This window comes from Bombina bombina, chromosome 1 (genome assembly GCF_027579735.1).
Source record: "Bombina bombina isolate aBomBom1 chromosome 1, aBomBom1.pri, whole genome shotgun sequence".
NCBI classification, from domain to species: Eukaryota; Metazoa; Chordata; class Amphibia; order Anura; family Bombinatoridae; genus Bombina; species Bombina bombina.
Window position 1 is genome coordinate 768,863,975 of NC_069499.1, and position 26,896 is coordinate 768,890,870.

The 26,896-nt window shown below is 36.8% G+C and overlaps 1 long non-coding RNA gene across 1 annotated transcript; it reads left to right on the forward strand.

Moving 5' to 3' along the window:
- The first annotated feature begins 9,958 nt into the window (after nt 1-9,958).
- On the forward strand, nt 9,959-20,933 carry LOC128639781 (uncharacterized). Its single transcript, XR_008399257.1, has 3 exons — nt 9,959-10,048; nt 20,748-20,840; nt 20,923-20,933. It is a non-coding gene; the product is annotated as an uncharacterized LOC128639781 (long non-coding RNA).
- The last annotated feature ends 5,963 nt before the right edge of the window (nt 20,934-26,896 follow it).

The following is a 26,896-nucleotide window of genomic DNA, read 5'->3' on the forward strand; positions in this document are numbered from 1 at the left end:
GACAGAATAAAACAAATACAAAATAAAAAATAAAATTAAAAATAAGGACAGACATAATAAAACTAATTTTTAAAATAATGTGCAGATTAAAAACCCGAATAAAATGAGAAAATTAAAACACCCTAATCTTTTTTTTTGGGGGGGTGATGGAGAGAGGGGGGGTGATCTCTCCCTTGTTCCCCTTCTCCCAAAAGTTAAAAACAATTGATGATTAAAAATCCCGCCCTCTCCCAACGCTGGCATTCTAACTGCTCTTCAGCTGCCATGGCCCTATCTAATGCTAATCTTTCCCTATCAAAGATTAGTCTATCACTATCCCTCAGCCTTTCATAAAAAAATCTATCCCTCTCTAATTCTAATCTGGCACTATCCCTCACACATTCATATTCAAATCTTTCCCTCTCTAAATCTATTCTAGCTGATTCTAGTCTCAACCTTTCCCTCTCTATATCTAATCTTTCCCTATGTACTATAATCCCCCTCTCTAATATCGGCCCCTGTTGCTCAACAGATGATCTTAATGCCCCATGCAACACATGGTGATCATCCCAGTACTGCCTGGCCACTGCCTGGCCAGATATAACATTTCACGAACTGTTTCCTCCTCATTGATGGGAGGCAGTTCGTGGCCAGGATCAGCACAGCCATGAGCTGATGGAGCATGAGCAACAGGTGCAGAAGGGGCACCAGGGTCCAGAGCTGCTGGGTCTTCTGGGTCAGGAGGGGCAGCACAGATGACAGATTCCAAATCCAATGCCCCCTGGTAGATTCCCTGTTCCTGGGATTCTGGATATTGGGTCTCTCCCAGGGACGACTCCTCCATCACATCTCTCATCTGTCGAAGACAACAGTTGATCTCCTCCAAAACATTAAGTGAATGTTCCATATCTAAAGAAATGAGAAATGAAATACATATTGTTATCTAACTTATTGTAAATTGAAAGATTAAATGCATATGATATTAAACATATATCTTCTATGATTCCTATCAAGATCGATCTGACATGATTACAAGCACCACTAATGCTGTGAGAAGCTTGAGTAGTGGCAATGGTGTTGCGCTGAGAATATCTTAGAGGCCTATTTATCTTAGGTCTGTTGGACATGATCCGACAGTGTGGATCATGTCCGCCATACCTCACTGAATGCGGAGAATGCCCCCTTCAGAGTCGCGGACAATGGCCCGTCAGCAGAGGGGGGTGTCAATAAACAAGATCATACTCGATTGGGGTGAATAGCGGCAAGGTTATGGAGCAGCATTCTATATACGGCTGCTTCAAAACTGCAGTTTCTTGCAAGCCTGCTGGTTTGCAAGAAACTGGTTATCTCCATCTCCATTTGTAGATTAATAAATGAGAGAGAGAGATAGAAGCCCATTTATCAAGCTCCGTATGGAAGAGCCGTCTTTCTGGCGAGTCTTCAGACTCACCAGAAATACCAGTTATGAAGCAGCAGTCTAAAGACCGCTGCTCCATAACCCTGTCCGCCTGCTCTGAGCAGGCGGACAGTAATCGCCGCAATTCAACCCGATCGAATATGATTGGGTTGATTGACACCTCCCTGCTGGTGGCCCATTGGCCGCGAGTCTGCAGGGTCCGGCGTTGCACCAGCAGCTCACAAGAGCTGCTGGTGCAATGCTGATTATGGAGAATGTATTGCTCTCCGCACTGTCGGATCAGGTCTGACAGACATTTGTTAAATAGGCCTCAAAGAATCGTCATGCAATACACAGGTGATGATCCAAACCTTTGATTTATTTGAAGTTGAAAAGGACTGTCAATTCAAATATGTTCTTTCATCATTAAAGGCATAGTCTAGTAAGAAAAAAACTTTCATGATTCAGATAGATCATGACATTTGAAGCAACATTATTAGTTAATCCTATTATCAATGCTTATTAGTTCTCTTGTTATCTTTCTTTTAAAATAGATAGAAAGTAATATTAAAAGCAGGCACATTTTTGTTTCTGCAAATGTATACCGTTTGTTGATTGGATGTTTACATTTAGACACCAATCAACAAGCGCTGCCTAGGTGCTGAACCAAAAATGTGCTGTCTTTTAAGCTTATATTCCTGGTTTTCAAATAAAGATAACAAGAGAATAAATAAAAATTGATGAGAGGAGTAAATTTATTTAAATTGTATGCTCTATCTGAACCATTAAATTTTAATGTTAACTATACTATCTCTTTAAGCTATAGAATACAAAATTAAATTTCAAATTAAATATAGTTCTATTTAATTTTATTCATTTACTCTGTATCTTTGTTTGAAGGAGCAACAATGCACTACTGTTTGCTCACTGAACACATTGGTGAGCCAATCACAATCAGTATATAAGTATATCTATCTATCTATCTATCTATCTATCTATCTATCCATGTATGCATGTACCAATCATCATCTATAAGCTTGGTTCTTTGATACTACAGAGCTTTCAGAGCTTTCAAAGTTAACGTTTTCATCAAAAGTATAACATTTGAATGATGCAAATTAATTAATATACTTACATTTTCAATATGATTAATCTAGTATTCTCTATCCTAATCCACTGAATAAAGGTTTGTGTTTCATGTCCCTCTAAATTTATGGCTAACTAAAGATAATAAAAATATTTAAATTTAACAATAGTTAAATTTCCTTATGTGTATCTAAAATAAATGTTTTATGTAAATGAGAAATAACATCATTTGACTGTATTAATTTTTTTAAATACTATGAAATGAGAGATTATCTAAACAATCTGTCGGCTATATTACGATTTTTTGTCGGTAATGGTGTGCGGTGCTAACAAGGCTTTTTTTCTCACCGCTCACTTAAGACAACGCTGGTATTACGAGTTTTCTTCAAGCCGGCGTTAGCCTCAGAAAAGTGAGCGTTGAGCAAAATTTAGCTCCACATCTCACCTCAATACCAGCATTGCTTAAGTCAGCGGTGAGCTGGCTGAACGTGCTCATGCACAATTTCCCCATAGGAAAAAATGGGGCTGAGCTGGCTGAAAAAAAACCTTACACCTGCAAAAAAGCAGCGTCCAGCTTCTAACGCAGCCCCATTGTTTCCTATAGGGAAATAAAAGTTATATCTACACTTAACACCCTAACATGAACCCCGAGTCTAAACACCCCTAATCTTACACTTATTAACCCCTAATCTGCCGCCCCCAACATCGTCGCCACCTACATTATATTATTAACCCCTAATCTGTTGCTCTGGACACCGCCGCCACCTACATTATACTTATGAACCCCTAATCTGATGCCCCCAACATTGCCGAACCCTACATTTTATTTATTAACCCCTAATATGCCCCCCCAACATCGCTGCAACTATATTAATTTTATTAACCCCTAATCTGCCCCCAGCCAACGTCGCCGCCACTATAATAAATTTATTAACCCCTAAACCTAAGTCTAACCCCCTAACTTAAATATAATTTAAATACATCTAAATAAATTTACTATAATTAACTAAATTATTCCTATTTAAAACTAAATACTTACCTATAAAAAAAAACCCTAAGATAGCTACAATATAACTAATAGTTACATTGTAGCTAGCTTAGGATTTATATTTATTTTACAGGCAACTTTGTATTTATTTTAACTAGGTAGAATAGTTATTAAATAGTTATTAACTATTTAATAGCTACCTAGTTAAAATAAGTACAAATTTACCTGTAAAATAAATCCTAATCTAAATTACAATTACACCTAACACTACACTATCATTAAATTAATTACATAAACTAGCTACAATTAACTACAATTAAATTAAATAAACTAAAGTACAAAAAAAACACCAAACACTAAATTACAGAAAATAAAAAAATAATTACAAGAATTTTAAACTAATTACACCTAATCTAATCCCCCTAATAAAATAAAAAAGCCCCCCAAAATAATAAAATTCCCTACCCTATACTAAATTACAAATAGCCCTTAAAAGGGCCTTTTGCGGGGCATTGATCCAAAGTAATCAGCTCTTTTACCTGTAAAAACAAAATACAATACCCCCCAACATTAAAACCCACCACCCACACACCCAACCCTACTCTAAAACCCACCCAATCCCCCCTTAATAAAACCTAACACTACCCCCTTGAAGATCACCCTACCTTGAGCCGTCTTCACCCAGCCGGGCACAAGTGGACCTCCAGAGGGGCAGAAGTCTTCATCCGATCCGGCCAGAAGAGGACATCCAGACCAGCAGAAGTCTTCATCCAGGCGGCATCTTCTATCTTCTTCCATCCGGAGCGGGTCCATCTTGAAGACATCCAATGCGGAGCATCCTCTTCCATCCGACGGCGACTGAAGAATGAAGGTTTCTTTAAGTGACGTCATCCAAGATGGCGTCCCTTCAATTCCGATTGGCTGATAGAATCCTATCAGCCAATGGGAATTAAGGTAGGAAAAATCATATTGGCTGATGCAATCAGCCTATAGAATTGAGCTCAATTCTATAGGCTGATTGCATCAGCCAATAGGATTTTTCCTACCTTAATTCCCATTGGCTGATAGGATTCTATCAGCCAATCGGAATTGAAGGGACGTCATCTTGGATGATGTCACTTAAAGGAACCTTCATTCTTCAGTCGCCGTCGGATGGAAGAGGATGCTCCGCGTCGGATGTCTTCAAGATGGACCCGCTCCGATCCGGATGGAAGAAGATAGAAGATGCCGCCTGGATGAAGACTTCTGCCGGTCTGGATGTCCTCTTCTGGCCGGATTGGATGAAGACTTCTGCCCCTCTGGAGGTCCACCTGTGCCCGGCTGGGTGAAGACGGCTCAAGGTAGGGTGATCTTCAAGGGGGTAGTGTTAGGTTTTATTAAGGGGGGATTGGGTGGGTTTTTTTTGTACTTTAGTTTATTTCATTTAATTGTAGTTAACTGTAGTTAGTTTATGTAATTAATTTAATGATAGTGTAGTGTTAGGTGTAATTGTAATTTAGGTTAGGATTTATTTTACAGGTAAATTTGTACTTATTTTAACTAGGTAGTTATTAAATATTTAATGACTATTTAACAACTATTCTACCTAGTTAAAATAAATACAAAGGTGCCTGTAAAATAAATATAAATCCTCAGCTAGCTACAATGTAACTATTAGTTATATTGTAGCTAGCTTAGGGTTTATTTTATAGGTAAGTATTTAGTTTTAAATAGGATTAATTTATTTATTTGTAGTAATTTTATTTCATTTTATTTAAATTATATTTGTTAGGGGGGGTTAGACTTAGGGTTAGACTTAGGTTTAGGGGTTAATACATTTAATATAGCAACGGCGACGTTGGGGGCGGTAGATTAGGGGTTAATAAATGTAGATAGGTGTCGGCGATGTTAGGGACGGCAGATTAGGGGTTAATAAAATTTAACTAGTGTTTTTGTGAGGCGGGAGTGCGGCGGTTTAGGGGTTAATATATTTATTACAGTGGCGGCGATGTCCAGTCGGCAGATTAGGGGTTAAAATTTTTATTTAAGTGTTTCCGATGTGGGGGGGGCCTCGGTTTAGGGGTTAATAGGTAGTTTATGGGTGTTAGTGTACTTTTTAGCACTTTAGTTAAGAGTTTTATGTTACAGCGTTAGCCCATAAAACTCTTAACTACTGACTTTTAAATGCGGTAGGAGTCTGGACAGGAGAGGGTCTACCGCTCACTTTTCCAGCAATCGTAATACCAGCGTTAGGAAAAACCCATTAAAAAGATAGGATACGCAATTGACATAAGGGGAGTTGTGGTATGCGAAAATCGCGGAATAAAAGTGAGCGGTACACCTGTACCTGTCAGCAGGTGTTAAAAAGCAACGTTGGGACCCCTCAATGCAGTTTTTTAAGGCTAACGCAAGACTCGTAATCTAGGCATATGTTATTTCACATTAATGTTTATGAAAGTGATATTCTTCATTAATGCAAATTCAACTTTCACATTGAGCTATTGACAATCCTGATAATCTGAGCACACATAATATTCATGTTTGATCTTTTTTTTGTTACCTGAGGAGGAGATCGTAGATCTTGGAGGGGGTCCTAAAGCCCTTCGGACCTCAGCTGTATAATAAAAATAGAATATACATAGTTAAAAATGTGAACAATCATACAAGTAAGAACAATTTAATTAAAAGCAAAGCAATATTAATAAAAAACATACCTGTAGAATGGCCAATGTTTGCTCCATCAGGGGTGCTGCACATAATGTCCGGGTGTGTGGCAGCCGAGGAGAAGCTGTGGCGGGATTCAGTGTGGATACTGACGGGCAATAGGAGGGTCTCATCTCCAGCCGTGGCAGCATCATCATCAGCTGTACCTGCAGCAGCCGCAGCAGCCACAGCAGCTACAGCACTGGTAGATGCTAAAACAAAATACATGAAAGAAAAGATTAGTCTCAACTTAATTGCACATCATAATCTTAATAACCATAAAAAATCTTAATGATTTTTAAACTTATTGCGACATCAAAAACGCATGTAATAGAATATTACCTGCCAACTCGTCAGTATTATGCCCCACCAAATCCAGTTTGAGCATCATGTTTGCTCCCAGCTTCTCCCTCAGCTGAATCTCATACTCTGAGAGTTCAGCTGTATATGGCGAGCCACCACCGGTACAACGTGTAGCTTGCTTCTCCCTGGCCAGCTTGGCCTTTAAGATTCTCTTGATGTCTGAGAATCTTTTCTTACAGTGCCCCACCGTTTTGGGATGAGTGCCTTCGGCGGAGACACTGCCAGCTATTGCTCTCCATATCTCTTCTTTTCTGGAGAGCGAGGTCTTTTGAGCTTTGGAACCATAAATAAAATCATAATTCTCTATAACAAGGGTTACTAAAACTTTGTATTGATCAAAATTAAACTGGATATTTCTCCCAGACTTTGTCTTCCCAGACATAACAAAACAAAATAATATAAGATAGGAGCTTACCCTGTGTCTTTTGTAGAAGCCTGCTCCTAAATAAACTTTTTTGGATCCACTGAGAGACTCAGCGCTTCTTTTTCCTCATTGAAAATAATATAGCACACAAATGTCGCAAGATACAAATTACAGAAAACAAAGATCTAGAGCTCTTGTAAAAGCTTAGTAGGACTTAATAGACTCCATTTTAAATTCCCTTTTATAGATAAATACGTAGACAGTCAGCCGTTAACAATCAGCAACTTTTACAATACTAATACATCTTTTTTATAATTCCGTCATTGATGACGCCTGTTTAATATAATCCTCAAACAATAACTATCTATAATTGTTGATGTCGCAGTAAAACAATATTAACAAATTTGTTAAAATTTATTTATGGCGCAATATAAATTAGTTAGTTAGTGACGGTGAATTGGTCATCCTTGTCTCCAGGGTGTCATCCTTGTCTCCAGGGTGTCATACTTGTCTACAGGGTGTACCATTTCACACTGAATATGTGAGAGGGGGCTATTGTCCGACAGGAGAGGGATCGCATCTTTAAATATTTGATAATACTCTTAAGACGCATGAATCCAGACAATCCTATGATCAAATGTATGTTTTTATGTTTTTTTAGTTTTTGGATAAACAGTACATTTCATTTGATTGACAGGCATTCATTTGTGGCGCATATATTATGATTTTTTTTAAAATGTTTGTATTACATAGTAATCGTCATGAACATGTGAGAAATATAATCCGCCAACCAAATATTAATATTTTTATTTACACTTGCAAGAATCAATCAGATTTGTCTATTATTGGTATATTTGTGTCGCACTTAAAAATTATTTTAGATAATTTTTTGGAGTTAAAGATGTCATGACCACCATATTTACAGAGGGAGAATTGTTAATATTGGTTTATGGGATGGATCGCTATTTCCCTAGGCGCATAGGAGCTGTGAGAGGGATCCAGCATGAGGATAGAGACCGCATCATCTATGAGATGATGCGGAGAATGAGACGGGTGTCTTGGGTCCGCCGGTCTAGACAAAGTTGTCTACGGAGGTTTTCGGATCTCTGAAGATGCGAGTCGGAGCGATATCGCGATTTGTGATCGCTCATTCGAGCATGTAAGTATATTGTGTATTGTACTTATAAATTATGTATACTTAAATGACGCATATCTTTAAAACAAAAAAAGGTTGAATTTGAAATGATTTTCTAAGATAATGATATTTATTTAATTCTATTCAGTAAATATCTTATTCTATTCAGTAAATATCTTACATGTATTTGATAATAATTAAAGTTTTGTTGAAGCAGGCCCATTTTTTTTTTTCTATGTATTTTACTTAATTGCATCCAAACATTTGATGTCATTCACCACCCCATAATTTCTGTAGAGGGTCAATCAAATACAATGTTATTCCTCCTTAGATTATCATCATATTAAGGATGGAGACATATATAAAGACTAAAAACGGAGATTAAAAAAATAAATTTGGTTGAATGAAAATTCATGCTCCATCATAATTATTTACAATGCTACAATAAAGTTTACTCATATAGATAGATAGGTAGAGAGATAGATATATAGTTATAAATATATATTATGCATGTATATATATTTATCTATATTCTTAATCCAAAAAATACGTCAAGACTGGGCCAAGAAATATCTCAAGACTGATTTTTCTAAGGTTTTATGGACTGATGAAATGAGAGTGAGTCTTGATGGGCCAGATGGATGGGCCCGTGGCTGGATTGGTAAAGGGCAGAGAGCTCCAGTCCGACTCAGACGCCAGCAAGGTGGAGGTGGAGTACTGGTTTGGGCTGGTATCATCAAAGATGAGCTTGTGGGGCCTTTTCGGGTTGAGGATGGAGTCAAGCTCAACTCCCAGTCCTACTGCCAGTTTCTGGAAGACACCTTCTTCAAGCAGTGGTACAGGAAGAAGTCTGCATCCTTCAAGAAAAACATGATTTTCATGCAGGACAATGCTCCATCACACGCGTCCAAGTACTCCACAGCGTGGCTGGCAAGAAAGGGTATAAAAGAAGAAAATCTAATGACATGGCCTCCTTGTTCACCTGATCTGAACCCCATTGAGAACCTGTGGTCCATCATCAAATGTGAGATTTACAAGGAGAGAAAACAGTACACCTCTCTGAACAGTGTCTGGGAGGCTGTGGTTGCTGCTGCACGCAATGTTGATGGTGAACAGATCAAAACACTGACAGAATCCATGGATGGCAGGCTTTTGAGTGTCCTTGCAAAGAAAGGTGGCTATATTGGTCACTGATTTGTTTTTGTTTTGTTTTTGAATGTCAGAAATGTATATTTGTGAATGTTGAGATGTTATATTGGTTTCACTGGTAAAAATAAATAATTGGAATGGGTATATATATTTGTTTTTTGTTAAGTTGCCTAATAATTATGCACAGTAATAGTCACCTGCACACACAGATATCCCCCTAAAATAGCTAAAACTAAAAACAAACTAAAAACTACTTCCAAAACTATTCAGCTTTGATATTAATGAGTTTTTTGGGTTCATTGAGAACATGGTTGTTGTTCAATAATAAAATTAATCCTCAAAAATACATCTTGCCTAATAATTCTGCACTCCCTGTATATATATATATATATATATATATATATTATATTTATATATATATATATATATATATATATATATATATATATATATATATATATATATATATATACAATATATATATATATATATATACACAGTATATATATATATATATATATATATATATATATATATATATATATATATATATATATATATAAAGAGAGAGAGAGAGATCGATAGGTAGATAGATAGATATATCTCGATATTGATATCTCTCTCTCTCTAGATATAAATATATGTATATATTATTTTTTCAACAACAATAAAGATTACATGCATTGCTGCTGCAGATACATTACTCCCCAATAATATAATATATATCCTGTATCTAATGTGGACATACAACTTTATATTTTCACAGATCTCAGGCATCCAATGCAAAGAATCCCCCGGTACGTAAGGCCGGTTTCTATGGCAACACCAATGAGCAACCGCTCCTCATCCCTGTTGCCATTGACCCTCCTTGAGGGTTGTCAGGAGGATTCAGGGACAGATGTGGAAGTACGAGCAGAGAGAGGAATATTAGAACCCTTTTATATTAATGGAGCTTTATAATTACTCCTGTAGTGTTTTGTAGTACAGTCTGTTAAGTATATCAGTGATTCATATTAAACACTATAGGAGCAGTGCGTAAGCATTGGGATACAATTTAGTACTGTTTATGACTACTCCTGCTGCTGTGGCAGGTTAGTCATTAGAAAAAAGAATGCTTATATGCACTGTTATAACATTATTTAAGTAATATAATTAGGTTACTGTGCCTTGAACAACTTGAGAAGTATTGTACGTTAAAAAATAACTTTTATTAGTCACGTTTTTAAAAAGACAGCTTTGGTGGATGATAATGCTGCCCTGAAGAGTTAAAAACACTCTCACTGTGCTAAGTGAAAAAACAGCATATTGTGATTATGCTATGGAAATAGAACTGGTAATGCTGCAAGCAGTAGATTGTAACTGAGAAATAGACTCAAGAGCTAATATAGAGAACTAAAGCCTCTTGGTCCTATGTTGCTCTCAATAGTATCTGAATTACTTTACTCATATATATGATTGATAATCTTTATATGGTAGAAAATATATATTGGCGTTATACTGTTGCCCTTGGACTTTACAATCTAAGACTGCTATTATCAGTTGGTGCTTAAAGTGTAGGTACTGACTGAGGTGGCAGCTTACAGTAGATACATATGACTATCTTGCTGCTTTAGTTACTTTGTTGTGTCACCAAACAGAAAAAAATTTCTAAAACAGTATTTTTTAGAGATGAGAGGTATTGTTTTGCGGCTATAAACTCTGTATAATATCACAAGTTATACTATAGCATGTATCAGTCTTATATCATAGTGTTAATGGAATATTGCCTGGGAAATGATCAGACCACTGCAGGATATGCAGTAAATATTCTGAGAAGAACCAGTGTATGTGAACCCCTCGAGCTACACAATGATATTAATTATGTTGCATGTGTATAATATCAATGCAAGTTTCCTTATATTGTAGTCATATATAGACTGTATTCTTATTTTTAAAGTACTGTGTAGCCCAGTATCTGTAGGGTTTTAAATAAAGAGCTGGTTCTTGGAAGCGTTTGATAATTAACCATTTAATCCTGTCAGAGTAAAACTGACACCTAAGTCTGTAAACAGTTTACACTATGTGAAATCTTATATCCGACTGATTGCTAAATATCAAGTGCCTTGTCACAATTGAATTATAATAGATATCCTGTATATCACTATAAAATTCAAACACAAAGCGTGCCTGCTTGGTAACAGAACCCCCTATGATTCAATTAGCCGTGGTCTGCATAAGCACCGAACTTAGACAAATTCTACTCCATATATTAATTACAAATTGTTTAGCATGCTGTTATTTTTGATTATTAACAACTAGTGAGGCAAGTTACAAAAGAGGAGACCCCTGACGCGGCGTTTCACTAACGCTTCCTCAGAGGGGTTACGCGGGCCGACTAACATCCGGTATTTTATACCCGGTGTTTTGCAGAATACAGAGTCCTGATTGGGTCGCGAATTTCATTATGCATTGGTTGGAGTCCATGTCAATCATCCCAGATGGAGTGGGAAATTTATCGTGTGCGTAACGAAATGGAAACAGAATTTCAGTACTTGTATACAGATTATCACTGATGAAAGTAGCGGATGCTAGGTTAGTACTTTAACAATGTGAGAATCATGTGAGTTATCATACTGTTGTTAACAGTTACTGGATTTACTTATGTGTATTGGAATGAAAATCAAACTTATTTGTCATAATGTAAAAATGAACTTGATAGACAAACTTTGTAAAGAATGAACATATTATAATGTCGATTATATGCTAGTGCATCTGATTTGACTAGCATAAATAACAATGGGATAAAACCAAAATTATTATAATCCTTTAAAATCATTAAATAAGAAATAAACTATGAGGTGCATTCCTTTTATGCTTCCTTTATGTATAATATGTACCAGGACAAAACGTTTTTCGATTGTGATGAGCAGCTTAGTCTTTAAAATAGAGGCTGATATAAATTGAGAGATAGTGCCATGTATCTATCGTGAAATAAATTAAATACGTTAAGTGTAAAGTCTTTACAAATTTGTGCAAAATTATGAGTTACATTAATTATGTTGGTGATCGAGTGAATTTTTTTTATAAATAAATATAAAACATGTTAAAGTGCACTAACTTAATCTAGATTTAAGTGCTAATGTGATATTTTTTTACTGTGCTTCTGTGAAATTACTGTGGTTTGTTGGGTTCGGATTTAATAGAAAGCAAAAATCTGTGATGTGAATGGTATTGGGAATATTAATTCCACTGGTGAGAATATGCTTTGGGAAACGTCTTGTGCTAATATTTTAAACAACTTAAGCCTGATTTTATTAAATCACCTTGAAGTGTATTGGGATCGTGGACATAAATTACTAGTGACACCCTGAAAATAAAAATTGCTTAAGGTTGCTAACTGAATATATGATTCTGGGTTCAAAGGAATATACTGTATATGGAGAATATATTTTATTATTTTTTAATAACTCAAAAGTGAACGAACCATAAATTGTAATGATTCTGTTGAAACACATTATGTTTCCGTCTACTTAATAAGTATAATTATAAGGTGTGGAGTACTGAAAATCATTTACAGATACACATAATAATTATTGTGTTCGTTGAGTCCATTTGGTTTAACACTATTTAATAGGTGTATCCATTTGCACTCCATTTTCAACAGTGTTTGTTCCAGATTGCCTCCTCTAATGCCAAGGGTGGCCTTCTGTAACACTGCAAACTTGAGTAAGGAGTCGTTGCTGTTATGTTTGTGGAGAAAATGTTTTGCCACACTAGTTATCTGTCTGTTTTTTTCTAGGTCTAATCGACATTATAATATGTTCATTCTTTACAAAGTTTGTCTATCAAGTTCATTTTTACATTATGACAAATAAGTTTGATTTTCATTCCAATACACATAAGTAAATCCAGTAACTGTTAACAACAGTATGATAACTCACATGATTCTCACATTGTTAAAGTACTAACCTAGCATCCGCTACTTTCATCAGTGATAATCTGTATACAAGTACTGAAATTCTGTTTCCATTTCGTTACGCACACGATAAATTTCCCACTCCATCTGGGATGATTGACATGGACTCCAACCAATGCATAATGAAATTCGCGACCCAATCAGGACTCTGTATTCTGCAAAACACCGGGTATAAAATACCGGATGTTAGTCGGCCCGCGTAACCCCTCTGAGGAAGCGTTAGTGAAACGCCGCGTCAGGGGTCTCCTCTTTTGTAACTTGCCTCACTAGTTGTTAATAATCAAAAATAACAGCATGCTAAACAATTTGTAATTAATATATGGAGTAGAATTTGTCTAAGTTCGGTGCTTATGCAGACCACGGCTAATTGAATCATAGGGGGGTTCTGTTACCAAGCAGGCACGCTTTGTGTTTGAATTTTATAGTGATATACAGGATATCTATTATAATTCAATTGTGACAAGGCACTTGATATTTAGCAATCAGTCGGATATAAGATTTCACATAGTGTAAACTGTTTACAGACTTAGGTGTCAGTTTTACTCTGACAGGATTAAATGGTTAATTATCAAACGCTTCCAAGAACCAGCTCTTTATTTAAAACCCTACAGATACTGGGCTACACAGTACTTTAAAAATAAGAATACAGTCTATATATGACTACAATATAAGGAAACTTGCATTGATATTATACACATGCAACATAATTAATATCATTGTGTAGCTCGAGGGGTTCACATACACTGGTTCTTCTCAGAATATTTACTGCATATCCTGCAGTGGTCTGATCATTTCCCAGGCAATATTCCATTAACACTATGATATAAGACTGATACATGCTATAGTATAACTTGTGATATTATACAGAGTTTATAGCCGCAAAACAATACCTCTCATCTCTAAAAAATACTGTTTTAGAATTTTTTTTCTGTTTGGTGACACAACAAAGTAACTAAAGCAGCAAGATAGTCATATGTATCTACTGTAAGCTGCCACCTCAGTCAGTACCTACACTTTAAGCACCAACTGATAATAGCAGTCTTAGATTGTAAAGTCCAAGGGCAACAGTATAACGCCAATATATATTTTCTACCATATAAAGATTATCAATCATATATATGAGTAAAGTAATTCAGATACTATTGAGAGCAACATAGGACCAAGAGGCTTTAGTTCTCTATATTAGCTCTTGAGTCTATTTCTCAGTTACAATCTACTGCTTGCAGCATTACCAGTTCTATTTCCATAGCATAATCACAATATGCTGTTTTTTCACTTAGCACAGTGAGAGTGTTTTTAACTCTTCAGGGCAGCATTATCATCCACCAAAGCTGTCTTTTTAAAAACGTGACTAATAAAAGTTAATTTTTAACGTACAATACTTCTCAAGTTGTTCAAGGCACAGTAACCTAATTATATTACTTAAATAATGTTATAACAGTGCATATAAGCATTCTTTTTTCTAATGACTAACCTGCCACAGCAGCAGGAGTAGTCATAAACAGTACTACAGATGTGGAAGTCCCTGATATCCAAGGTAATTTTCAAATCTCATACTATGGCCTCGCTTCCATTGAGTCGTTAAAAATGGAGCCGTAAGCTACCGAAGCGGACGACAGCTAAAAGTAATTTACGGCTCCATTTTAGTACCAGGTTTCCATTGAAAAGATTAGAGTGTTGCGCGCAGTCGCTCTTTTCGGCCGTACGTAAGTTTGCGTTGCCAACCGATGTCGGATTTGTCGAAAAGCGCGCCATAACAAGTGCATTGCCATGGTAACCCGACCTCTGTCTATAAGAATAACGGTTTGCGCCTGCGCTCTTTACCTGTGATCGCCTCTAGAGAGAAAGACACGGGAGCTAGTTGCGTTGGTAGGAGTTTTGGGTTTTTGAGAGTTGTTTGAGAGTTAGTGGAGAGTTTGATATTTGATTTTCATATATTCTTATTGTAGGCCTCATATAATATTAGGAACACACACACACATCCATACATTAGTTAATTAACACACATTAGTTTATACACACAAATACACACACACACACACATACACACTTTTATTTGATACAAACACATTCACATTTTTTTTTTTTCATTAACCCCCATATCCCAATCTTCCTTTATTACTCCTTTCATTAATCCCCTTATTCCACTTCCCATCCCCCCTTTGACTACCCTTCCCTTCCTCACTATATAACTTGTTTTTTATATATACATTTTGCCCATCCTATTTTTTTTTTTTTAACATCCCATATTTTTTGTTTCATTTGACTATATAGCTCACCCCTTTCTTAATTTGCATCCCTTATTATTTTTCTATAATTTTGTTCTAATCCTCCTTAGTTTTTCCTTTTTCATTTACATCCCTTTGTTTATTTTCACCCCCACATTTTATTTTTATTTTGAGGGATATAGAATAGAGATAGTTAGGGTCTAGATAGGTTAGGTAGTTAGTTTTGGGGCTATTTAATTTAGGGTTTAGTTAGGTGAATTAGTGTAGTTAGGTAAGCTAGGGACTTTAGTGTTAGGTTAGAGTTAGGGAGGAAGGAGAAAGGGATGGATAGGCCTAGTGGAGTTGGGAAGGGGGTGGCTAGGGGGAGGGCAGTGGTGAGGGTGGATAGAGGGAGGGGGAGGGGGGAAGTAGGGAGTAGTATGGGCAGGAATAGGGGCAGAGGTTTGGGTGGAGGATTTGTCCTTCCTCAAACCCTGGCAGAGGAGGGAAGGAGAGAGGGTGGAAGAGGAATGGAGGTGGGAGGAGTGAGGAGGAGTCAGCCTCAGCTAGGCACAAAAAGAAAAGGGAAAGTGGGGCAGACTGTGGCAACTGGGGGTGGGGCTGGTGGTAGCCTGTCACAGCCTGCAGGGACAGAGGAGGTAGAGAGGGCTGGTCCCCAGTCACAGGAGGGAGAGTCTGTGTCTGCTGGCCCTTCAGGTGTGAAGGGCAGGCTAAGAGAGGAGAGGTACTCTGAGGAGGAGAAGGAGGCTCTTGTTGAGGCATACTTGGAGAGGGCAGCTCAGCTGGAGAACCCTAACCTGAGGCCGGCTGTCCGGAATAAGCTGTGGGAGGAGATTCGAGTGGCAGTCAGCTGCTTAGGACGTAATCGTTCTACTGCCAGCATTAAACACCGCTATCATGACTGCAGGAGGGAAACCAAAGCTAAGCTGGCACAGCAGGCCAAATATGCACGTGGGACAGGTGGTGGTCCTAGCAAGAGAATACACCTAAGGTCATGGGAGGAGATGCTGTCCAATGTCATCTCGGATGAATCTGTTTACGGATGTAAGGGGACAATGGACACCTCTGTGCCACCTGAAGAGGTGTATGAAGGTGAATATTCAATATTAAATATAACCATATATGTGATGTATATATGTTGTATATCATAAATACCCATCTGTGTTTAGCTATGAATCTAAATTTACATAGTTGTATTTAATATGTTCAGCAAGCACTCTGTATTGTATATCTGCTCCGACAAGCAAGAATATTGATAATATAATATCCAAGAATATTAAGCATTTCATATAAATCATGTGTCATTGTCCTTAAAGGGACACTGTACCCAAAATATTTATTTTGTGATTCAGATACAGCATGCAATTTTAAGCAACTTTCTAATTTACTCCTATTATGAATTTCTCTTCATTCTCTTGCTATCTTTATATGAAAAATAAGACATGTAAGCTTTTTTTCTAGGTTCAGAACTCTGGACAGCAGTTTTTGATTGGTGGATGCATTTATCCACCAATCAGCAAGGACAACCTAGGTTGTTCACCAAAAATGGGCCACCATCTAAACTTACATTCTTGCATTTCAAATAAAGATACCAAGAGAATAAAGAACATTTGAAAATAGGAGTAAATCCGAAAGTTGAATAAAATTGCATGCTCTATCTGAAGCACAAAAGAAAATATTTGGGTACAGTGTCCCTTTAACAATGTCCCTTTAAGACACAGTCTATAAAGATTCCTCAGTTATGGTCATATATGCTTTGATTTTATCCCAAACACACTATATGTGTGTGTGTGTGTGTGTATGTGTGTGTATGTGTATGTGTGTGTGTGTGTGTGTATGTGTGTGTATGTGTATGTGTGTGTGTATGTGTGTGTATGTGTGTGTGTATGTGTGTGTGTGTATGTGTGTGTGTGTGTATGTGTGTGTGTGTACATATATACACATAAATATGGAATATAATAGTCTGTATTGTTATGCTACAAAGTAATATATTCTATTAGATAGATAATGTAAACATACCGTATATTTATTTGTAGGTTCCGAACAGGAGGAGTATGAAGCTGCACCAACACCACAGCAGGATGTTCCTACATTCACTGAGGAGGATGAGGATATCTATGGTGACACTACCTCCTATATCAGCCTCTTAGAAGATGATATGCAGCAGCCTAGGGCATATGAGGTGGAGGATGTATCATGCCCTTCTCCATCTACTTCGGAGACAACATTTCATGTTTTGGGTTCTGAACCCCAGCAGACTCATCCTCCTCAACAATGGCAGTTCATGCATACTTCGCAGCAACAAATGGCACAGCCCCCACAGCTGCACCCACCGCAGCAGATGATGCACCCCCCACAACATCCTCCTCAGCAGCAGATGATGCACCCCCCACAACATCCTCCTCAGCAGCAGATGATGCACCCACCACAACATCCTCCTCAGCAACAGATGATGCACCCACCACGACATCATTATCCTCAGCAGCAGATGATGCACCCACCACAGCAGCATACAGATCTGCATCATCTGTACTATATGCCTCCCACTCCTATGGCACAACAGGAATCCACACCACCACCCACTGCACCCACCAATGTATTGCCAACAGTGCCATCACAGACAACCTCACAGTCACCAATACGGAGAGACAGCCCTGGAACCAGCCAATTATTAGTTCCTGAGACTCCAAATGTACAACAGGGTCCGGCACAGTCCCAGCAGGATGATCTACTGAGGCTCATACATAGAGAGCTTAGGCTGTCCAGGCTCCAGCAGCAGCAGGATTTGAGAAGGATACAGAGCCAAATGGACATCCATAATGCCTCACTCGTCCGCCTGGCAGAGGCAGTGGAGAGGCTCGCGGATAGGCCCCAAACTCCATCCTCCCTTGCATCCTCTGTCTCCCTGCAGGACCCTGAATCGCGGTTATTAGCCTCACATTCAGCTGGTGGGCGTCGCACAAGACGCCACACTGCCCCCCTAAGTACCTCTCCTCCAAAGGCAAAATCCCGCCGCAAGAATTAATTAATATTCTTTTATTTCAACCCAAGATATATCATATCTAATTTTTGCACTAAAGCACTTTTTTAAGTGCGATTTTCATCTCATAAATATGCATCCATTTTTCTAATCCAAATTTGAACATATATCTTAATATTATTCTAATAGCTGTTTATCTGCTAAAAATGAACAGCTTTATTCATTTTTATTTCACATGATGTCAATTAATATGCAGGTGTACATTGTTGATAAATTTATGTGTCCTTTTATTGAGGATATCATATTATGCCGTTTAAGAATACTTGGGGATACGTGTCTGAAATTTATACAGTATATGCTATCTAACATAAGTCAACGTGACGTGTAAATGTTATGATTTATATTCCACAAGCATATGTTGTTTGCTCCTTCAGATGAAGCTAATAAGGGTTATACAGTTATAGAAGAGTTGAAAAGTAAATACTCCTTCCTGTTGATATGGCCAAATACCTTGCATTCATTCTTATAGTCCTATGTGGAATGTAATATCTGAAATATATACCTATCATGACTAATACCTATCATGACTAATGCACTCCTTTTTGTCAAGATTATTATTCAATATTTAGAATAATTAGATAAATGTATCTTTAGGATATTTATGCACTGATGTATATACAACATATATGTGATTGCCATGATATAGAGGTGATTAATTCATTTTAATTGACATCATATGAACAGACACAGACTCTCCCTGGGACCAATGCACAATGCACTTTTAAAATGTTTCAATAACTCCATGTTAAAGACAATACTTCATATCTCTTGAAGTATGTAATATTAAGCACTTATGTATTTTGGTTAATAGTCTAAATATTGCAAATGTATTATCTGCTTTAGCAGACATGACATTACATATATTTTATAAATATTAGTACTATGACACATTATAACTTTAATGTGTCATCGTTTTGTATTGAATAAATATGATTTTCACATTGAAAATTACATTTGAATGAGGGTAAATCTGTAATAATAAAACTCATCTTCATGATAAACAACTTATTTCCTTTGAATTATTTTTCTATATGTATTGAGATTATATATAGCATCCCTGGGCAAAGGTTTCATTTTGAATAGGTAGATATTTTATTTATTTTTATAATATTTTACCAGGAAAGATACATTGAGATTTCTATGGTTTTCAAGTATGTCCTGGGTCCACAAAACATTGCATTGATACAATGGGTACAATAAAATAAAAAAAAATAATAATACACCATATATGCACAAAAAGTTAACATAGAACAGGTAGGAAATATATAATCAACAATGACAGGTGCATTCTGTTTTGAGATATGTAGAGAGGGATCTCTTAAAGGATATTAGGCATGGGGAAGGTTTGAAAGTGTGCGGGAGTTCGCTCCATAATTGTGGTGCTTGCATATATTTTTATATGCACATACATATTGAAATTTCTATGACAACATGGGTGCAAATATTCCTATACATAGGACCAATAAATGTAGCATATATAATGTTATTTGTACATTGAAACACTCATAATTTTTTTGTGATTTGCTATTTCAATGAGAAACAGGCCTCAAAAAGCTCTTTTTTCCTCCTTTACACCTAGTTGAGCTGGGGGTAATATTTCTCAATGTATCGACAGCCTCCGACAGTGTATTAACGGTTAGCGCTTTCAATGGAAACCTGGTATAATTTATCGATTAACGGCTTCTATTACTTTCTATGGGACGCGAAAATCTTTTCGGCAGCCGAAGTCCGGCAGCCGATATTGAGGTATAACGCGCCATTGGAAACAGTCGTTAAACGCTATTGCTTTCGACAGCATATTTAACGGTTTGCGAGTGCACGCAAACTGAATTACGACTCAATGGAAGCGAGGCCTATGTTGGCATTATTTAACATTACAATTTGTTTATTTTTCACGGTTCTTTCAGGGTGCATGTTGAAGGGACACTAAACACAAACATTTTCTTTCATGATTCAGATAGAGATTATAATATTACCAAAGCTTACAATTTAGTTATAATATTCAATTTCCTTCATTCTTTATCTATCCTTTGTTGAAATGATAACACTGTATATGGGTGAGACAATTACACAAGGCATCTATGATCATTAAAAATTCTGCGACTACAGAGAATATCTAGCTATGCTTTTCATCAAAGTATAATAGAAGAATGAAGCCAATTATAAAATGGCAAAAAATGTATAAAGATTTAAAACATTATAGTCTCTTTCGAAAAGCTGAAAGAAAAAATGTGGTTTGCATGTCCATTTAATGTATCTATTTTAAATACATTTTTATAGAGGTTTTTTTTAGTAGTTTTTAATGAACTATTTGGTGTATAATATAGGAGTTGTCATTGATCATACTAACATTTTTTCATTATTGTGCTTCATCTCTGACAGATGACCAAATACCGGGGGATGATTCGGAACTGCATTTTCAACCGCTTATAGTGCAAGAGGAGGTGGCAAAAGTGGAGGTGGCTACAGTTGAATGTAAGTAAAAATAATATAATGTTTAAAAAATTTATCTTGAAATTTTTTTTATCTAACATATTTTCTTTTGGTCTTTTTATAGATCAAGATCAGGGCACGCAAACTGAGCCATTCCTCAGAGATATCTTTAAGGATCTTGCACAGGGCCTCAATATTGTGTCCAGGGCTGTGTGTGCCCTGCAGGAGGCCATGAATCAATTTTAATTGAAAATCCGATTTATATTTTTTTTAAATATATATTAAAAAAAAAAAAAAAATTTAAACAAAAATAACAATTTTTGTTGTTGTTAATAAATATATATTTAATCTAAATTATTGTGTCGCTGTATTCATTTAAATATTAATTTCAAGTGACATGAAACAAAAATATATATAGAAATATGTATAAATAGCATAGAATGTGGTAAATTTATATATTTATTATACATTTGGTTTCTCAAATTCATTTAAATACAATTTAAAAACGATAATATGCAGATAAACTATATAGCTGCTGATAGATGAATGCACATACATACATTGAGGCACATTTATTGAGGGACCGTGTTTCTGGAGAGTATTCAGACTCAACAGAAACACAAGTTAGGGAGCAGCGGTCTAAAGACTGCTGCTCCATAACCCTGTCCACCTGCTCTGATGAGGCAGACAGGAATCTCAAGAATTCAAAAAGATCAAGTACGATCGGGTTGATTGACACCCCCTGCTGGTGGCCAATTGTCCGCAAGTCTGCAGGGGGCAGCGTTGCACCAGCAGCTCACAAAAGCTGCTGGTGCAATGCTGAATACGGAGAGCGTATTGTTCTCCGCATTCAGCGAGGTCCTTCGGACCTGATCCACACTGTCGGATCAGGTCCAGCAGATATTTGTTAAATCAGACTCATCATATGATTGGCTTTCACATGTGCATTGCTATTTCAAGGTTATCTGAGGATTAAAGTGAAAATGAACATCAATTTTATTGTTCATACTTCAGATAGAGCGTACAATTTTAATAAACTTTGTAAGATAGTCACATTCTCAAATTGTCAACAGTCATTTGTATCTGTATTTTAAATCAAACATTTAAATGTATTAATCGGGACCATTTTTAATCAAAACATGAGTTGACCTTGCTGATTGAACATCACCAATAAAATAGTGCTTTCCGTGGGGGTTCAATTGAATTTATCTAGGTCCTCAGCCTAGATGCCTTCTTTTTAAAATAAAGATAACAAAAGAACTAATTAAAATGGTTAATAGTAGTAATTTTGAAAATGGATTTCAATTGAATGTTCAATCAGAATTCTGAAAGTACCTAAATGTGCTTAGTGTCCCATTAGTAAAAGTTAAAAGAATGTTGCTTGAAATTATATTCTATGATATTGATGTCCCATTAATTATTAACAAATATATTTAAAAAAAAAAATATATATATATATATATATATATATAAATACATCTATCATTCTATTTACATTTAGATAGATAAATATGTACGTACATACATACAGATAGAGATATATCAAGGAATATATATGTTTGATGCTGCAAGACAATGAAGCATATAACCTAACAAGTCAATTACAAACTATTAAATATGTATACCCTTAAAAAAAGAATGCAAATATATTATTGATCTACATTTAATGCATTATTAGATATAGGGATAAAATAAGTGCTTTGGATGGATTATGCTCCAACTTTGTCTCTCTTTAAAAATAAGGGATTACATATTTTGTACACAGTTTTGCACTTGACTTGTCGCAATAATAGATATACAGAGCCAACAAAAGAACTACATAACAGGCTCAATTAGCAGCTAGCTCCCACTATTGTAAATTAAATATTTTATTTCCTATCCCTTTCAAATAGCGATAGAAATAAATACATATGATACTCTGATTACATTATATTTGCAACTTATATGTGTGTGTATATACATACTAAAATATGTATATACAATTTTAAAAATTACTCTAATTCCATCTCCATTTTGCTAATAATATGTTGCTACTTGCTATCTTTAAAAGTATATTTTAACAAAAAAAAATTACAATATCTATATACAATAATGTGCTGACCATAAATGTGCTATGTTCGTGGACTCTACTGAAATGATATAAATAAAGTTAGGAAAAGCCTGAATAGCTGCAACATCGATGAATGTTAGTTAACACCGGTCCGATCCTCTTTGCACCGTACTTGACGCTCGTGTTTTTGACGGGCTTTTTGATAATTATAGAGAGCGTATTGAGATCCGCGGCCGCGATGTGAAGCGAAGTTTGGCGAGCGTATTGACGCCCGCGAATGCACCATAGTTGATGCTTTGATAAGTAGATGCCTAGGGGTTAATAACAGTAATGTAGGTTGCAGCGATGTTAGGGGAAGCAGATTAGGGGTTAATAATATTTAACTAGTATTTACAATGCGGGTGGCGGTGGTTTAGGGGTTAATATGTTTATTATAGTGGCAGCGATGTCCGGAGCGGCAGATTAGGGGTTAATAATTTTATTTTAGTGTTTGCGATGCGGGTGGGCCTCGGTTTAGGGGTTAATAGGTAGTTTATGGGTGTTAGTGTACTTTTTAGCACTTTAGTTATGAGTTTTATGTTACGGCGTTGTAGCATAAAAGCCATAACTACTGACTTTAGATGACGGTACGGACAGGGCCGCCACTAGAAATTTTGAGACCCCTGACTTAACCATTGATCAGGCCCCCCCCCCCCTCCTTTGACATGTGCAATTTTTGACCAAGTAACTAAACGTATATGCACTTTATTCTTGAGTATCTATTTAAACTTGGAAATGTTATAAAGATAGTAACATACACAAACACAGACACACTCATACACTGAAACACACACACACTAACACATAAGGATTCACATATAAACACTCTAGCAGACACGCAAAGAAACACACTCAGCAATTGTTTACATTGACCTGACAAGTAATGAGGTAAACTACAGTTTTGTAAAAAAAGGAGATTTAGAAAACAAAATATGGAGTTCTGATTATCTTTTTGTAAAGGAAGATGTCAACTAAATGATGACAACAGCATGCAGTGGCTGAAAGGAAGGGTCCTGAACTGCCTAAACAATAATTTAAAGGGTGAATGGTGGATTGGTGACTTCCGGAAAGGTCTCGCTAGTCTCACTGGCCTATAGCTATCAAGGTCTGGCGGACCTGATCTGACACTGCGGATCAGGTCCGCCAGACCTCACTGAATACGGTGAGCAATACGCTCGCCGTATTCAGCATTACACCAGCAGCTCACAAGAGCTGCTGGTGCAACGCCGCCCCCTGCAGACTTGCAGCCAATCGGCCGCCAGCAGGGGGTGTCAATCAACCCGACCGCTGCTTCATAACTGCTGTTTCTGGCGAGTCTGATGAAACACGGGGCATCAAGCTCCATACGCTCTATGCCCCCACAGAAAACACACACCCACACAGAGACATCCACAGAAAACACAGACATACATACAAACACACACACACCCTCACAGAGACATCCACAGAAAACACAGACATACACACCCACCCTCACAGAGGCATCCAGAGAAAATACACAAAGACAAACATACACACCCTCACAGAGACACCCATAGAAAAAGCTCAAAGACATATGCACACACACTCACAGACATCCACAGAAAATGCACAAAGACATACACACCCACCAACACAGAGAGACCCACAGAAAAAAATACATACACACTCATAGAGACATAAACCAAAGCACAAAGACATAAACAAAGACACCCACAGAAACACTCACAGGAGGAAACAGTTATGCACCTTGCATCCCATAAATCAACAGTGTGTGACATGCATGATAAAAAAAATTGCAGAAAGTAAGAGATCACTTTTTAAAGAATCATATTTGTAAATCATATTTGTAAATGTGCAAAAAAAAATAATTCTGTGAATTCAAAATTTTACATTAATGATCTGGGTAGATGGCTAGATGAAGAAAAGTACTTTTAAAAGGATGACATATGTTTGTTTGTTTTTTTTCCCCAACCAAGAGCACCACTTCAAATATAGTGTACAAATGTTCCCATCTGTCAGTTGTACTTATGGATTTTGAAAATGTTGTACTCTATATGGTTTTGGTGGAACCATAAACTGTGGTACTCATACCATTAGATCTGGTTAAATGCAGGGTTTAGGCTTGTTGGTATGTATTTTAAAATTAAGTCAGCTGTAGTGTAAACTGAACAGTTTTAAGTTAACCTGTCTCATTTCAAACACTGAGGAATCTTAGTCTGAGAGTATAACATTTTATGATGTAAAAATCTTAGATAAAATGCCTACTTGCATCTGGAAAGTCCTTGCATAAAGGGGCCCCACCATACAACTACTACCACACTGAAGTTACAATCTGAAATTGCACAAAGAAATAAAAAACATTTGCTAAGTAAGTCCTACCTCCTCTGCAAATGAAAGTGATTTGCCATCTGACTCAGACACACACTGTACAAACAAAGTGCCAAGTCACACTGTGCATAGTGGTTTAGTGCACACTATCCTCTCAAATGCTAATACTTTACTCATTGTAATAACATTTCCCATGCTCAATTAGCACTCTGCTGTAGTACCCACTGGTGGCTACCAAAATTTAAAAAAAAAAAAATTTTTTTTTTTTTAGTTCTTGCCTCATGGGCCCCCCCTGGCCCATTGGGCCCCTGACAGGAGTCACCCCTGTCACCCCCTGATGGCGGCCCTGGGTACGAATCTTGTCATTTTAGGTGGTACCGCTCACTTTTTGGCCTCCCAGGCAAACTTGTAATACCGGCGCAAAGGAAGTCCCATTGAAAAAGGACTTTTTAAAAGCTGCGGTAGTTACGTTGCAATCCGGCCAAAAAAGTGTGTGGTACAGATATACCTGCAAGACTCGTAATACCAGTGGTAGTGAAAAAGAGCCATAACGCTGCTTTTTCACTCATACAACAAGACTCGTAATTTAGCTGTAACAAAATTGCATGTTTTAAAAGTTTTACCTTACATGGATGATCGCAAAATCCACTGCTCCCCAAATGCTGAAAACGTTAAGCAGTAAGCATAAAACCTACCAGACTAATGAATTAACCCTCAGTCCTGGGAGGCCAAAAAGTGAGCGGTACACCCTCTACCTCCAAGATCTGTAACGCATTTTAGAGTCAGTAGTTAAGAGTTTTATGGTACAATGCTGTAGCATAAAACTCATAACTAAAGTGCTAAAAAGTACACTAACACCCATAAACTACCTATTAACCCCTAAACCGAGGCCCTACCAATTTTTAACCCCGAATCTGCCGCTCCGGACATCGCCACCATTATAATAAATATATTAACCCCTATACCGCCCTCTCCCGCCTCGTAAACACTAGTTAAATATTATTAACCCCTAATCTGCCACCCCTAACATCGCCGCCACCTACCTACATTTATTAACCCCTAATCTGCCGCCCCCAACATCGCCGCCACTATACTAAATGTATTAACCCCTAAACCTAAGTCTAACCCTAACCCTAACACCCCCTAACTTAAATATAATTACAATAAATCTAAATAAAAATTAATATTATTACCTAAATAATTCCTATTTAAAACTAAATACTTACCTGTAAAGTAAACCCTAAGCTAGCTACAATATAACTAATAGTTACATTGTAGCTAGCTTAGGGTTTATTTTTATTTCACAGGCAAGTTTGTATTTATTTTAACTAGGTAGAATAGTTACTAAATAGTTATTAACTATTTCATAACTACCTAGCTAAAATAAATACAAAAGTATCTGTAAAATAAAACCTAACCTAAGTTACACTAACACCTAACACTACACTACAATTAAATAAATTACCTAAATTAAATACAATTAAATAAATTAAATACAATTAGCTAAAGTACAAACCCCCCCCACTAAATTACAGAAAAAAATAAACAAATTACAAGATATTTAAACTAATTACACCTAATCTAATAGCCCTATCATAATAAAAAAGCCCCCCCCAAATAAAAAAACCCTAGCCTAAACTAAACTATCAATAGCCCTTAAAAGGGCCTTTTGCGGGGCATTGCCCCAAAGTAATCAGTT